The sequence below is a fragment of the Nannospalax galili genome, unplaced genomic scaffold (genome assembly GCF_000622305.1).
Source record: "Nannospalax galili isolate Female #2095 unplaced genomic scaffold, S.galili_v1.0 scaffold784, whole genome shotgun sequence".
In the NCBI taxonomy this organism is placed as follows: domain Eukaryota; kingdom Metazoa; phylum Chordata; class Mammalia; order Rodentia; family Spalacidae; genus Nannospalax; species Nannospalax galili.
Window position 1 is genome coordinate 563,481 of NW_008352133.1, and position 13,531 is coordinate 577,011.

At 39.7% G+C, this 13,531-nt stretch overlaps 1 long non-coding RNA gene across 1 annotated transcript in view; it reads right to left on the minus strand.

The window, feature by feature from the left end:
* LOC103746665 overlaps window positions 1-13,531 on the minus strand; it is a 100,427-nt gene that overhangs the window by 39,498 nt on the left and 47,398 nt on the right. The gene's annotated exons all lie outside the window — the stretch shown is intronic.

A 13,531-nucleotide genomic window follows, 5' to 3' on the forward strand; every position in this document is an offset into this window, starting at 1 on the left:
CAGAGACAAAGAGAAATTGCTTCTCTTTCCTCCAAAAAATGATAATGGAAGGTAAGTGTAGATTAGATATTATTATATGAATAATCTTGAGCAAAATGAATTATTTCTTTTTTAAGAATATTTTGTCATTTTTATTTTGTATATGAGTGTATTGCCTGCATGTATGTGCCTGCATGCATGTGAGTGCACCCATGTGGCGCAATGTCGTGGAGGTCAGAAGACGGCTTCGGATTCCCCTAGAACTGGAGTTAAGGACAGTTTGTAGCCACCATGTAGGTGCTGGAAATCGAACCCGGGTCTTCTGCAAGAGCAGTCAGTGCTCTTAACCGCTGAGCCATCTCTCCAGCCCCTGAATTATTTCTTAAATCATTTATGACATTGGAACTTTATTTACAATAACAAGAGCCTTGCCTTTTATTTGTTTGAGTAATATTTTTAGAGTACTCAAAATGTACCAGATGTCATGCTGAGGGCTAAAGAACAAACAGTGAGCAGGCTCTCTTCCCTCTGTTTGAGAGTACGACAATTATAAAAGTAATTTGGGGGAAAATGGCAGTTTGTAGAATAACATATATAACATGATTTTATTGAAGTAAAACTACATAAACCAAAACACCAATAATATGAACATATAAAGTACACACTGTTCTGGGAAAATGTACTGTGAATCACTGGTGAGCACTTTTTTCCTATAAAAGACTACATGGTAAATAAATTTGTTCTACCTTATGGGTAATACATTTCTTGTTAGCCAGATGTGGTGGCTCAGGCCTTGAATTCCAGCACTAGGAAGAGGCAGGCAGCTTTCTATGAGTTTGAGGCCAGCGTGGTCTACACAGAGTTCCACGCCAGCCAGGGCTACATAATGAGACCTTGTCTCACAAGGAAAAAAAAAAAAAATTGTTATTGCAACTACTTGATTCTGTGATTATAGTATTATAGCAACTACACAATGCCTATATATGAACAAAAGCCCATGATTGCATTCTAATGAAATTATTATATATTTATAAAAAAGCAAATTAGGGGCTGGGGAGGTGGCTTAGCAGTTAAGAGCACTGGTTGCTCTTGCAGAGGACCTGGGTTCAGTTCCCAGCACCCACAAGGCAGCTAACAACCACTAACAGCCATTCGTAACACTAGTTCCAGGGGATCAGACCCCTCTTCTGACCTCTGTGGACATTGCACACCAGTGCACTTACAGACATGCAGGCAATACACTCATACACACAAAATGAAAATAATAAATAACTTTTTAAGTGAGTTATTTTAGAAAAGTAAAACTTAACAGAGATGGGTTTAGATGAGAACTTTGAATCCTTGACCCACATACTTCAATTTGATTAAATATTTGGCATCAAATCATCAATCTCAGTGCCTGACACATGATAGCCACAAATCATGACTTATTTAATAAATCCGTAAGTGGGTGAGTTCAACCATTCATCATACTTTTAAAAGTCATACTGATTTTTAAAAACAATTATTTAGGGGCTGGAGAGATAGCTCAGCAGTTAAGAACACTAGTTTTACTTGCAGAAGACCAGGGCTCGAATCCCAGCACCCACATGGCAGCTAACAACTGTCTGTAACTCCAGTCCCAGGGGATCTGACAGCATCTTCTGACCTCCGCAGGCATTGTACAACATGGGTGCAGTTACCTACATGCAGGCAATACATGCATACACATAAAATAAAAATAGTATTTTTTTAAAGTTTAAAGAAAAAACAATTATTTACCTTAAAAATTGGGCATTTAGTATAATAACTATATTGCTGGAGGAAACCAAGGACATTCTAGGAATACATAACAAGGACATCAACTCCTAGACTAAGAATATCAAAGATGAATTCCCAAGGAAACTAAGATTCAGACTCACTAATACCGTGAGAACAGGGATTCCAAGGTGGATAATGCCTATGCCTTTTCAGTCCACAAGCAGCACAAAAATTGCAACTCCACTTACCCAGTATTTAAGCAGTCAGTCAGCTCAAGTGAGAGGCTCAGAAATGTCCAGGTTCAACTTATGCCCCCAGAAAAGCATCCCCTGGGCTCTGCAAACCATCCTCCCTGACCCCAACCTAGTCCAGCTGGGACAAATGACCAATCAAGTGCCTAAACCCCCACTGAGTGTAATGTCATCTGAACTCTCATGGAATGGGCCAAATAAAGAGACTACCCCCATCCTTCCCACTGAAACAGAATTTTTTAGAACAGTGAGAAATTACAGGTTTGAGCTCTTCCCTACAATCCAAGGCCTGTGCACAATTACTGTTCTGAAGCAAACAATGTGTCAGTCTCTTCTCTCAAAAGCGTAGCCTGTGAACAAAGAGAAGACAAAAACAGCTGCTCTTTCCTAGAAGCCTACACCACATACTCCTCCTGAAACAGCTGTCATTCAAACAGTCCCCTGAGGAGGGACATTAAATCCTACCTCTGTACTTCCACCTGCCTGCTAAAGAAATTACAAGTGAAACTCAGATTTGTCATTGAAGTTTATTTTTTTAAAGTCAAACTAAATAGGTTAACTTATTAAATATAAATAGGCCACAGTCTCTGGAATGGCATCCTCTTTATAGTAAATGGTAGTTAATGAAAACCGGCATTTCTAATGCAAAAATCCTCTTTGACCCTTTGTTAGTTCCCATTATCTGTCCTAGCACAGAAAGAAAAAAGAATGTCACTTTCCTTCATGGAATTATGTGTGGAGCTTTGGCTCCACTAGCTGGTAGTAATTCAAATATATGAAATCCAAGAGGTTGTGGGGAGAAATGTGGCACAAGCAGAGCGGAATCTGGAAGCACAATGGCCTAAGACTAGGTCTCTAGCAAAAGATTCGGTCGAGACAGGGTGTGGTGAGTCAGGATTGCAATGCCAGCACTTGGGAGATGGAGACAAGATGACCAAGAGAGCAGTGTCAGCCTGTGGCCAGCCACAGATTGCCCTCCTAAGGGTTTTTGCTTAGGGGCAAGTAGCAAGGACAGAGGCCAAGAGGAGATGAAGGTGGACCCAGCACTCACCTTGCAGACAGCACTATGCAGAAAAAGCACACCAACATTGTTTTAACTCAAGTAGGCCTTTGTTCTAGGTCCTAAATTTCTCAAATATTGTCCCATGCCTGGAGGTTTTAGGTTAGTTTTGATTTTTTCAATTTTTCTGAATTTTTGTGAATTTTATACAATATCTCTTAATCATATCTGCACCCTCCCATTAATACCCCCCACCCAATTTCACATGCTCTTTTATATATATTAAGGCTTATTGGATGAAATTTGTATTCCCAACACCCTTTGGTGTGGGTCCATCCACTGGAGCCACACTGTTAAAGAAAACCTACTCACCCTCGCTCAGCAGCTATCAGTTGTCAATAGTTCCTCAGCTAAGGTTGGGGCTTCTTACCCACTTACCCACTTACCCACTTCAGTACTGGAATTTTGTCTAACTTAAGCTTCATGGGTCGTATACATGCTGTCACCATTGCTGTGAGTTCATTTGAGTAACCACCCAGCTGCCTGGAAAACTGTTTCCTTGTGGTCATCCACCTCTGGTTTTTACAATCTTTCCTCCCCCACTTCCACAATGAACCCTGACTCTTGGGTGGCAGAGGTTTGATATAGGTGTCCTATTCAGGGATAAGTACTCTGTAGTCTTTTATTCTTTGCACATTGGTCAGCTGTGGGTCTCTGGGTAAATTACCATCTGTTGCATGAGGAAGTTTCTCTAGTGAGAGGTCAGAGATGCATTAATCTATGGGTATAACAATAAATCATTAGGAGTCAGTTTAATATTATGCGTATTTAGCAGAATAATAGTAGTAGACTCTCCCCTGTGGTCTGTGACCTGTGTAACCTCAGGTTCCTAGACCTGATATCAGTATCAGGTATGTATTCTGACTTGTGAAGCAGACCTTAAACTCAATCATAAACTAGTTAGTTACTCCTATAACATCCGTACCACTATTGGACTGGTAAGCATATCTCGCCAGACCAGCAGTTGATGTAGCTCACAGGATTCACAGTTGGATAAGGCTGATGTTTATTTTTCTATTGTGGTAGCATGCATAGCACCTTCCAGCACTATGAAAGCTAGCCTGCAGAGAAGCATTGATGTCAGTACCAGCTTGACTCCCCCTTGTTTGTTCTACACTCACAAATGTAGTATCTTCGGCAGTAGGATTCTGGTGGGTAACCAAGAGTAGAAGCAATGGCCAATATTATTTGAGGGTATATGGGACCCCTGGTCAATAGATTCAAAATATGTAATCCATTTCTAGCATTGGGCTTTTATTTTCCTAGCCTATGGTGTCCAGAATTTGCTAACGTTTAACAACTATCCTTTCCTTGAGGGCAGAAATAATGCCACTGATCTCATATTCTCTCACAGCTGTTAACCACAAGACCCAGAATAAAGTAGGCACACTTTGAAAGTCTGATGAATAGATGAATGAATTGATGTACAAATGAAATAATTAATTAATATGTGAGTGAAATTTGCAATCATTCAGTAAGACTTCTCTGATTTCCATATAAAGAGGGAGAATTTAGAGATATACATACAGAGGGAACACCATATGAATGTGAAGTTGGCAGTCTTCAATCCCAGGAAAGAGGCTTAGAGAAGATCCTTAATGTATAGGCCTCAGAAGGAACTAACCCTGAAAATACATTGACATTAGACTTCCAGTCTCCAGAACTGTGAGACAACAAAATGGTTACTTAAGATACCTAGTCTGTGGCACTTTACCATGACAGTCCTGTGGAAAAGATGGGAGCCTCTTCATTTTGGGGTCAGGTCTTCAGGGTTCATTAATAAAGCTGAACTTCTTAATGAGGAGAAAATGTAGTTTGTGGCTAAGGAGAGAGTTATACACTGATCTCCCTGGGCTCCAAACTTGTTATATCATTTACTACTTGTGTGACTTGGGTCCAGTTACTCATATTCTCTGTGACTTCATTTTTGCACTTCTAAATGGAGACTACACCAGAACAAGACAGTCACTGCATCCAAGGGTTCAACATCCAAGGATCAACCAACTGGCAAATGTAAAGCATTTGACTAAACAAAATGCATGATGAGCCTTTTCCTCATCATTATTCTCTAACAGCACATTATAAGTAATATTTGCATAATATTTGCATTGTATTAAACATTATAAGTAATTGAAACATGTTTTAAAACATAAAGGAAAATTGCAGTATTAAGTGCAAATGCCATGCCATCATATGTAAATTACTGGAACATCTGCAGATGTTTATAACCAAGGGAGATTGCAGATACCCAAGGACATTGGTAACTGAAAGTCTAGTTGAAATGACTAAATGAGATAATTCATCACAGTTTCTGATACTCAATATTGGGGGTTACTTTTGATGGTAGTGCAGTCAGTGGTAGTAGTTGCTGTCATATAAGCATTATATGTATTGAAAGGAGAATAAAGTCCTGGATTCAAACTCCAGTGACAGGCCTTACGAGTTTTGTGACTTTGAGCAAATCACCCTATCACTCCACACCTCAGAAAATTGGAGATCATCTGGAAATTGGAGATAATGATAGATCTGCCATAGAGTTGCTGTGTTCAAATGCTTTAGGTTCAAAGTGAAAATGAACCTAAAGCATTTAGCAGGCTCCCTGGTTCATTTCAATGACAGCTTTTAAATATAGACATCTGATTCCTCACCTCACTCCCACTTGGTCTTTCTAACATTTTTTTCTCCAAGCCTCAGGAAAGGAAGTAATATTGCAAGACAAAAGAGTAGAAGCAGAGAAAGAATGGCACCTCTTTGTCATCTAGCCCTACGGTGGGCAGTCCCACGAGCACGCACTAATGCCACACTAAGAAGCAGACTCAACCCAAGGAGACAGTACATTGCCAGGCACATATGCTTCACAGACAAAATGAGGCACACACCTCTTAGAGGCATTTTGAATAGACTTTCAAGGTCATTTTTTTAGGATAGAAAATTCTCCCTTAGGAGTCACATAGCTGATGTTTTCCAACTTTTCCCTGCAAGGCCCCTCAAGTCTTCTAAGCAAAATCTTTTGCCTTCAAAGTGTGTGCTGCAGGTAGGAGCTACAGACCAATGAGTGCCTGGGGCTCAGGGAAGCATCCTCTCTCTTCTGAATGATTCTTAAAACACCCTTGTTTTTTAAAATATGTACATAAAGGGACCAAAGAGATTTTACAGAGAATGAAAAATCATTTTCTACCTTTCAAACCATTTGAAAACTTGAAAATACTCTCAAATATGTTATTGATGTTTCTGAGCATCTGCTATGACTCTGAACATAGATGCAAATGCTGATACTCAAACCTAAGGGACCTATACAAGGAGACTTACCTATTGTTTTCACAGTAATGGTTATCCTTAGGTCTTAAAATCATTTTTTGAGAAGTAACTCAGTATTGTCATAAATTATACTTTAAACTACAACTGAAAATGCTCTTTCTGAAATTTAGGAGAGTGATTCTCCTCCTCTCTGATAAGAGAAATAAAGTTTTGTGCCTGCTTTATAGTTTATTTGAATGCTCTATTATATGTGGGGTCCCCACCACCAACTGATTCCTCTCTCTCCAGATTTCTAAACACTTGATTGTCACCCAGGAGATTCCAGAAGCAAAATATCTTCCTCAGGAACCTGCAGCTGGAAAGATAATACAGGAAGGAAGCAAGGCTATTTCCAAATGTCAAAACGGAATGAAAGCAACCAGTCATAAAGTTGGGTACAAGTTCTAGCAGAAAGCAGCCTATGAGAACATGCATGCCACATAGAGCAGCTCAGTAAGCTCACAAGATAGGGGCCATTTCTTGCTTAGATGATGCTGTCTCCCCCAGATTTCTGGCATGTTCTAGACCCAGAGGTCTTATCAATAGATATTTTGTAAAGGTCCAATATGTACTGAACCTCTTTAAGTTTCTCTTATTTAGCTTGGTGCTCCACACATTATTCCATAATGTAGTTTATACAACTGTTTGCCTGTGTGGTCAGCTGAACCTCTAAGTACTTCTATGCCATTCTTTAAGTCAAATATAAGAATCACAATATTCAGTCACTTTAATTGGGCTAAGTATAATACTCAGTCTACAAAAAAGAAATAGAACCCAGCGAGGTTAAACCAGTTGTCTTAGAACACACAGCAGTATGTAGCAAGAATAAATAGCAAAAATGAAATTCAAACCCACACCTGTCTGACTACATAGTTCATAGTATTTCATCTACCATGCAGTTTCTCCATGAGGGTTAGTAGCACACATGCACATATACGCAAAAGCTACACAGCCAAATGAGCTTGAGAATCTTAAGAGTTATTTATCATTACTGCAGATCTTCTCAGTCTTTTCCATGGTAACAGATTATAAATCTCCAAGGAGACCAGAGAGTATTCTTATTCTCAAAGTAAATTTAGGGAGCCCATTGTTTACAAAGCACTTCATGGGACCGTATCACCTACAGCACATTTTAGTGAATAGTGTGCTGTATCACACCATATCTTCATAAACACATGTTGAATCAAAATTATCTGGTCTTAGATCTCAGAGAAGAAAACCAGTGATCTGGTCCCATAGTGTGTGGGACAGCTTATTCCTACCATGGTAATAAGTCTCCAAATCCCTAAACTCCTCATAGAAACTGAATAACAGGATTTCATTCAGTGGAGCTATCTAGTGAAATTTGAAAGTTATAATCAAAGAAGTGAACACCTAGGGTCCCCAGAGCAGTAATATGTTCAGTAGCAGATCTATCTTCAGACTCCCTCAGTACTCTAGAGTGCAGAGGCAAGAGAGGGTCTGTGCACCAAGTGGAGTATTTCCTAATTTTCTGTCTTCTCTTATCCTAAATGTATCTATCCCTTTTGAGATCTCTTGAGGTTTCATATTCTTTCTTTTACTCCTGGGCAAGAATTCTGTATTTAATCAGATCCCCAAGGTAGCTGAGAGGGGATAATGGCCTCCCTATTTAATACAAGTTGGAAAATCAGAGTAGACTAGAGTCTTCTAAAACCAGCATTCCAGATTTCCAATACAAGAACTTAATTAGTTAGGTTCTGTCTTTATCAACTCATCTTCCAATGCTTTTAGTCTTATTTTTGCTTCTGCCATTTATTTCTTAGATATGACTGGGTATTCACACGCCACTTTGGATAGTCCTCCCATTTCCATTCCTGCCCACTAAGATCAGATTTTCTATCTCAGAAGCTGTACCTAAGGATCTCCCATGTCTGCAGTACGGCAGCGTTTACTCAGCCATTCACACACTCATTCAGCACCTCATTCCTATCAGAAACCGGAACACCTAGGATGCAAAATGAAAAGGACAGTGTGCCTGAGTTGAAGAAGCTTACAGCTTAGCTGTATTTTGTGTTCAAAGACAAAGATTATACTGGAAGTAAAATACCAAGGTCAGCTTAGGGGCACACAGAGCCTTCCTACAATAAAGATATGGCAATCTTGCAGAACATGTACTCATGAACTACACAAATACTATTGAGCACCTCCCATGTGCAAGGGACTTTCCTAAACATTACAACAACAGACCATATCTCTTTTCCCCTTGGATTTAAATTCTAGAAAATAGTGTTCATTTTTCCCAAGTAAGTTTGCATTAAAAAGAAAATGACAGGTAACGATAAATGTTTTCCAAAAATAGAGGATGACATCACAGGCTGGGTGATAAAGAAAATCCTCTCAGGGACAGGAGGGGTGGGCATTAAGCTGTGACTTAAAACCGAGGCATAGGCAAGCAAGGAGAGATCCAGGTACGTGGGTTTCTAGGTAGAAGGCACCATCAGCACAGTGCCCCAAAATAGGGACAAATCTGGACCTATAAAGAAGGCTCATGGGCCTCGCATTTAGAGAGATGGAGTGATATAGTCTGAAAAACCTTGTGGAAAGGTGGAGGTAGGCTCATGAGATGATGGCTGGTATCAATACTATTTGCTGATTGGGGACAAGGTGACAAAAAAATCAAGAGCTTACCCTTCTTTTCATGGCTGCCAGAGGGAGCTCTACATAGCCCTTTTCTAGTCTGTGATGCCTAGTTTTGTGATGGTTGTGTCAACCTGACACAACCTTGAATCACCTGAGATTTTCAATGAAGAATTATCTAGATCATATTGGCCTGCATACATATCTGTGTGGGAGTGTTTGATTGCCTTAATTGATGTGGGAAAACCCAGCTTTAAAGTGGTGACATCATTCCCAGGTTTGGGGCCCTGGACTGTACAAGGGTAGAGAAAGCAAGCTGGGCACTGAGCATACATACATGCATTCATTTTTCTCTCTGCTCTCAACTGTGAATGTGACGTCTCAAGCTCCTGCTACTGTGACTTCCCAGCAGTGATGGAAACCTGTAATTGTGAGCTGAAATAAATTCTTTCTCCCCTAGGTGACCTTGTGTCTCAGTGTATTTTATCACAGCAACAGAAACTAAACTGGAAAATGTTCTTTCTAGCTACTGGCCCAATGGCGCACTTCTGATGAGACCCTAATTCTTCCTTGGTTGCCTTCAACCCAGGCTTGAATCTAAAGGAGATAAAGAAAACTCAACTTCCTTGAATTCTACCAAATATTTCTCATGCTTGGCCCATGACAAAGGTAAAAAAATTTCCCTATTATGGTTCTTTCAACCATTCTCTCAAAATCTTCCTTTTGTCATTTCTCTAGGTGCATGCTCCCTTTTCTTTCTCATGCTTCTGGAGTGATTAACACTTCTGGAAAATGCCAAGCTCATAGCCACACCCTCAACTCCATATTATCTTTGTGAGTCCCAAAGCATCTGAAACATCACCATATTTAATGATGCTCCACCACCTGGGGAATCACATTCTCTTCATACAAAATCTAGAGGAAAGGGTTATACTGAAGGTTTTCTTTTTTAAAAAAAAATATTTTATTTGGGGCTGGAGAGATGGCTCAGCAGTTAAGAACACTGGTTGTTCTTACAAAAGACCCGGGTTCAAATCCCAGCATCCACATGGCAGCTAACAATTGTCCGTAACTCCAGTCCCAGGGGATCCAACAGCCTCTTCTCTCTTCCATGGGCATTGCACGACACGGGTGCACTTAAATTTTTTATTTATTATTTTTATTTTTTTATGTGTATGTGTATATTGGCCACATGTAGGTAAGTGCACCCGTGTCATGCAATGCCCGTGGAGGTCAGAAGAGTCTGTCAGATCCCCTGGGACTGGAGTTACAACAGTTGTTAACTGCCATGTGGGTTCTAGGATTCGAACCTGGGTCTTCTGCAAGAACAATCAGTGTTCTTAACCACTGAGCCATCTCTCCAACCCCATACTGAAGGTTTTCTATCAGATTATTATTCACCTGCTAAGAAAAATGAAATTATGAAGTTTACAGGTAAAAGGATGGAACTGGAAACAATATCCTAAGTGAGGTAACTCAGACCCAGGAAAACAAACATCACATGTTCTCTCTCACAAATGGATGCTAGCTTTCAATCTTTAAATAGTTGGGTTTCAATTGGGCAATTCATAGAGGTCAGAAAACTAATGAGGGGAAATGGGGGTGGAGTTCATGAGAATGGAGATAGAATGCAGGGATATCAAGTGAGAAAGGGGAACAATGGAATAGGAAGGGTTAAGCGGAGTGTGACACAGGAAGGCAGGGAAGAGGAGGGAGGACAGGGAAGAATAACTAACACTAAAGGCGTTTTGGAAAAGTATATGGAAACCTACTACTATAGGAGCTTCTTAAAATATATTTATGCAATAATACAAAGAGTTTAAATGCAGTTAGCATATAATGGAGATTCAATGGCCCTACCAGACACCACAAGCTATGATAGACTCAAAATTTGGAAGTGTTGACTGTGAGGGGAGATTCTATAGACCCTCAAAAACTACTGGCTATTGTCATTGTTCATGGTTACTCACCAGAACTTGATGGTAAAACCCTATTGCTAAAGACACTACATGCATTAGTCATAGAACAGACAAGAAGAATTCAAGCTGGTACTGACCTCCAAGCTCCATCTCTACTGGCTAGCTTTCATGATACTAGATACTACTATAAATGCTATAGGAACAGAAAAATAAACATCAGCATTACCCTGCTGTGAACCCTGTAAGTTACAATAATGACTGGCCTTGCAAGATATTCCCACTACAATAGTGGCCCAAAGTTATGAGAGAAACCAACCACCTTTTGATTAGATTTAAGGGCCACTTCACAAGATGGAGCCCATACCTGGCACTTTTTTCAGGGCCAATAACCTGTAGCTAGACAGATCACAGGTCATAAGGGAGAACTTATTGCTATTATTCTGCTAAGTAGGCAAAGTATTAAACTGTCTCATAGTGACTTATTGCTATACCCATAGATTAGTGCATCTCTCAACTCTAACCAAAGATGCTTCATCTGTAGCAGATGGTTACTAAAACAGACCCACATCTGGTCAATTTGCAAAGAATAAGAGGCTAAAGAAAGCTCAGTCCTAAATGGGACATCTATATAATGCTCTTTCTTCCTAAGGCTCAAGGATCATTGTGGAAGAGGGAATGGAAATATTGTAGGAGCCAGAGGTGTTAGATAAGTACAAGGAAACTGTGTTGTCTGGATATCACAGGGCAGTTGCATGTATGAGCCCACAGCAATGTGACAGCATGCACAAGATCTGTGCAAGCCCAGGACAGACAAGAACCCAGCATGAATGGAGGAGGTGGGCAGAAAGCTCCAGCCCTAGCTGAGGAGCTATTGGCAACTGGTAGTTGCCAGGAAAGGGAGAGTCAGTTTTCTCTAAGGATGTGATGCATGGTAGGTTGACCAGACTCCAAGGGATAAACCCACAGCCAAGAGCATTGGGGAAACACAAATTAGACTACATAGGCTTCACAAATAAGAAAAACAACAGAGAATATAAAGTAAGAGAAGTATAGGGTGGGAGTAGAGATGAGGGAGGGGTCTGAATACGATCAAAATATTGTATGAAGTTCTCAAAAAACAAAATATTTTTAAAAGAAAAGCTATAGGGGCTAGTAAAATGGCACAGTGGTTAAGAGCTCTGGGTGCTCTTGCAGAGGACCGAGGTTCAGTTCCCAGTACCCACATGGCAGCTGACAGCCATCCTTAATACCAGTTCAGGGGATCCAATGCCCTCTTCTGGCCTCTCTGCAGGCATTGCACGACATGAACACACATACATTCAGGCAAAACACTCACACACATAAAATAAAAATAAGTCAAAAATTTAAAAGTAGAAGCCAGGCATAGTAGCATGCACATGTCTTTAATCCCAGAACTCAGAAGGCAGAGGCAGGTGGATCTCTGTGAAACTGAGGCCAGCCTGGTCTACACAGTGAGTTCCAGGCCAACTGGGACTACAGAGAGACCCTGTCTCAAAAAACAAAAAAGAGGAAAGATATAGATATTATGAAAGAACTTAAAACACCCCAATTTCCAATACCTCAAAATAACTAGGAGCTCCTTGAATATAAGATAAATGATAGATAGTTGATAGATGATACATAGATGATAGATATAGATAGATAGATGATTGACAGATAGATGATAGATGATAGATAGATAGATAGATAGATATAGATAGATGACAGATGACATATAGATGATAGATAGGTAGATGATAGAAGATAAAAGATAGATGATAGATAGATAGATAGATAGATAGATAGATAGATAGATAGATAGATAGATAAACTCAAAGTGGTAAAGGAAGGCTGGTCCTCATGGAATAGGCCTATAATCTGGACTATTCTGGAGGCTGAGGCTAGAGGATCTCAAGTTCAAGGTCCACCTGAACTATGAAGTGAATTCAAGGCCAACTTGGTGTAGATGATAGATGGATAGGTAGGTAGATAGATAGGCGATAGATAGAAGATAGATAGATAGATAGATAGGCGATAGATAGAAGATAGATAGATAGATATAGATGATAGATAAATGATTGAAGTGTGGGAAGCTGACTCAGGGCAGAAACTGGTCCTTTCTGTTCAGACTCATGCTAGTTCTCACAAACTTCTGTTCTCAAGAATTCTCCAGGTTCAGACTGACCCTCTGACTCTGTGAGAGGAACTGCAAGCAGCTTGCATGTTTTAGTGCTTTGGCATGCAAGATTTTCTATAGATGATAGGTGATAGATGACCTATAGATAATAGATAGGTAGATAGATGATAGATGACATATAGATGAGAGATAGGTAGATGATAGAAGATAGATAGATAAATAGATAGATAGATGAGAGATGAGAGATAGAAGATAGATGATAGATAGATGATAGGTGATAGATAGATTAGATAGATAGATAGATGATAGATAGATGATAGATAGATAGGATAAATGATAGAATGGATTGATAGATGAGAGATAGATAAATAGATGACAGATGACTGATAGAATGAATTTCTAGATGAGAGATAGATAGATGAGATAAATAGATGATAGAATGGATTGATAGATGAGAGATAGATGATAGATAGATAGATAGATACATACATACATACAAAGATAGGATAGATAGATGATAGATAGATAGATAGATGATAGATAGATAGAT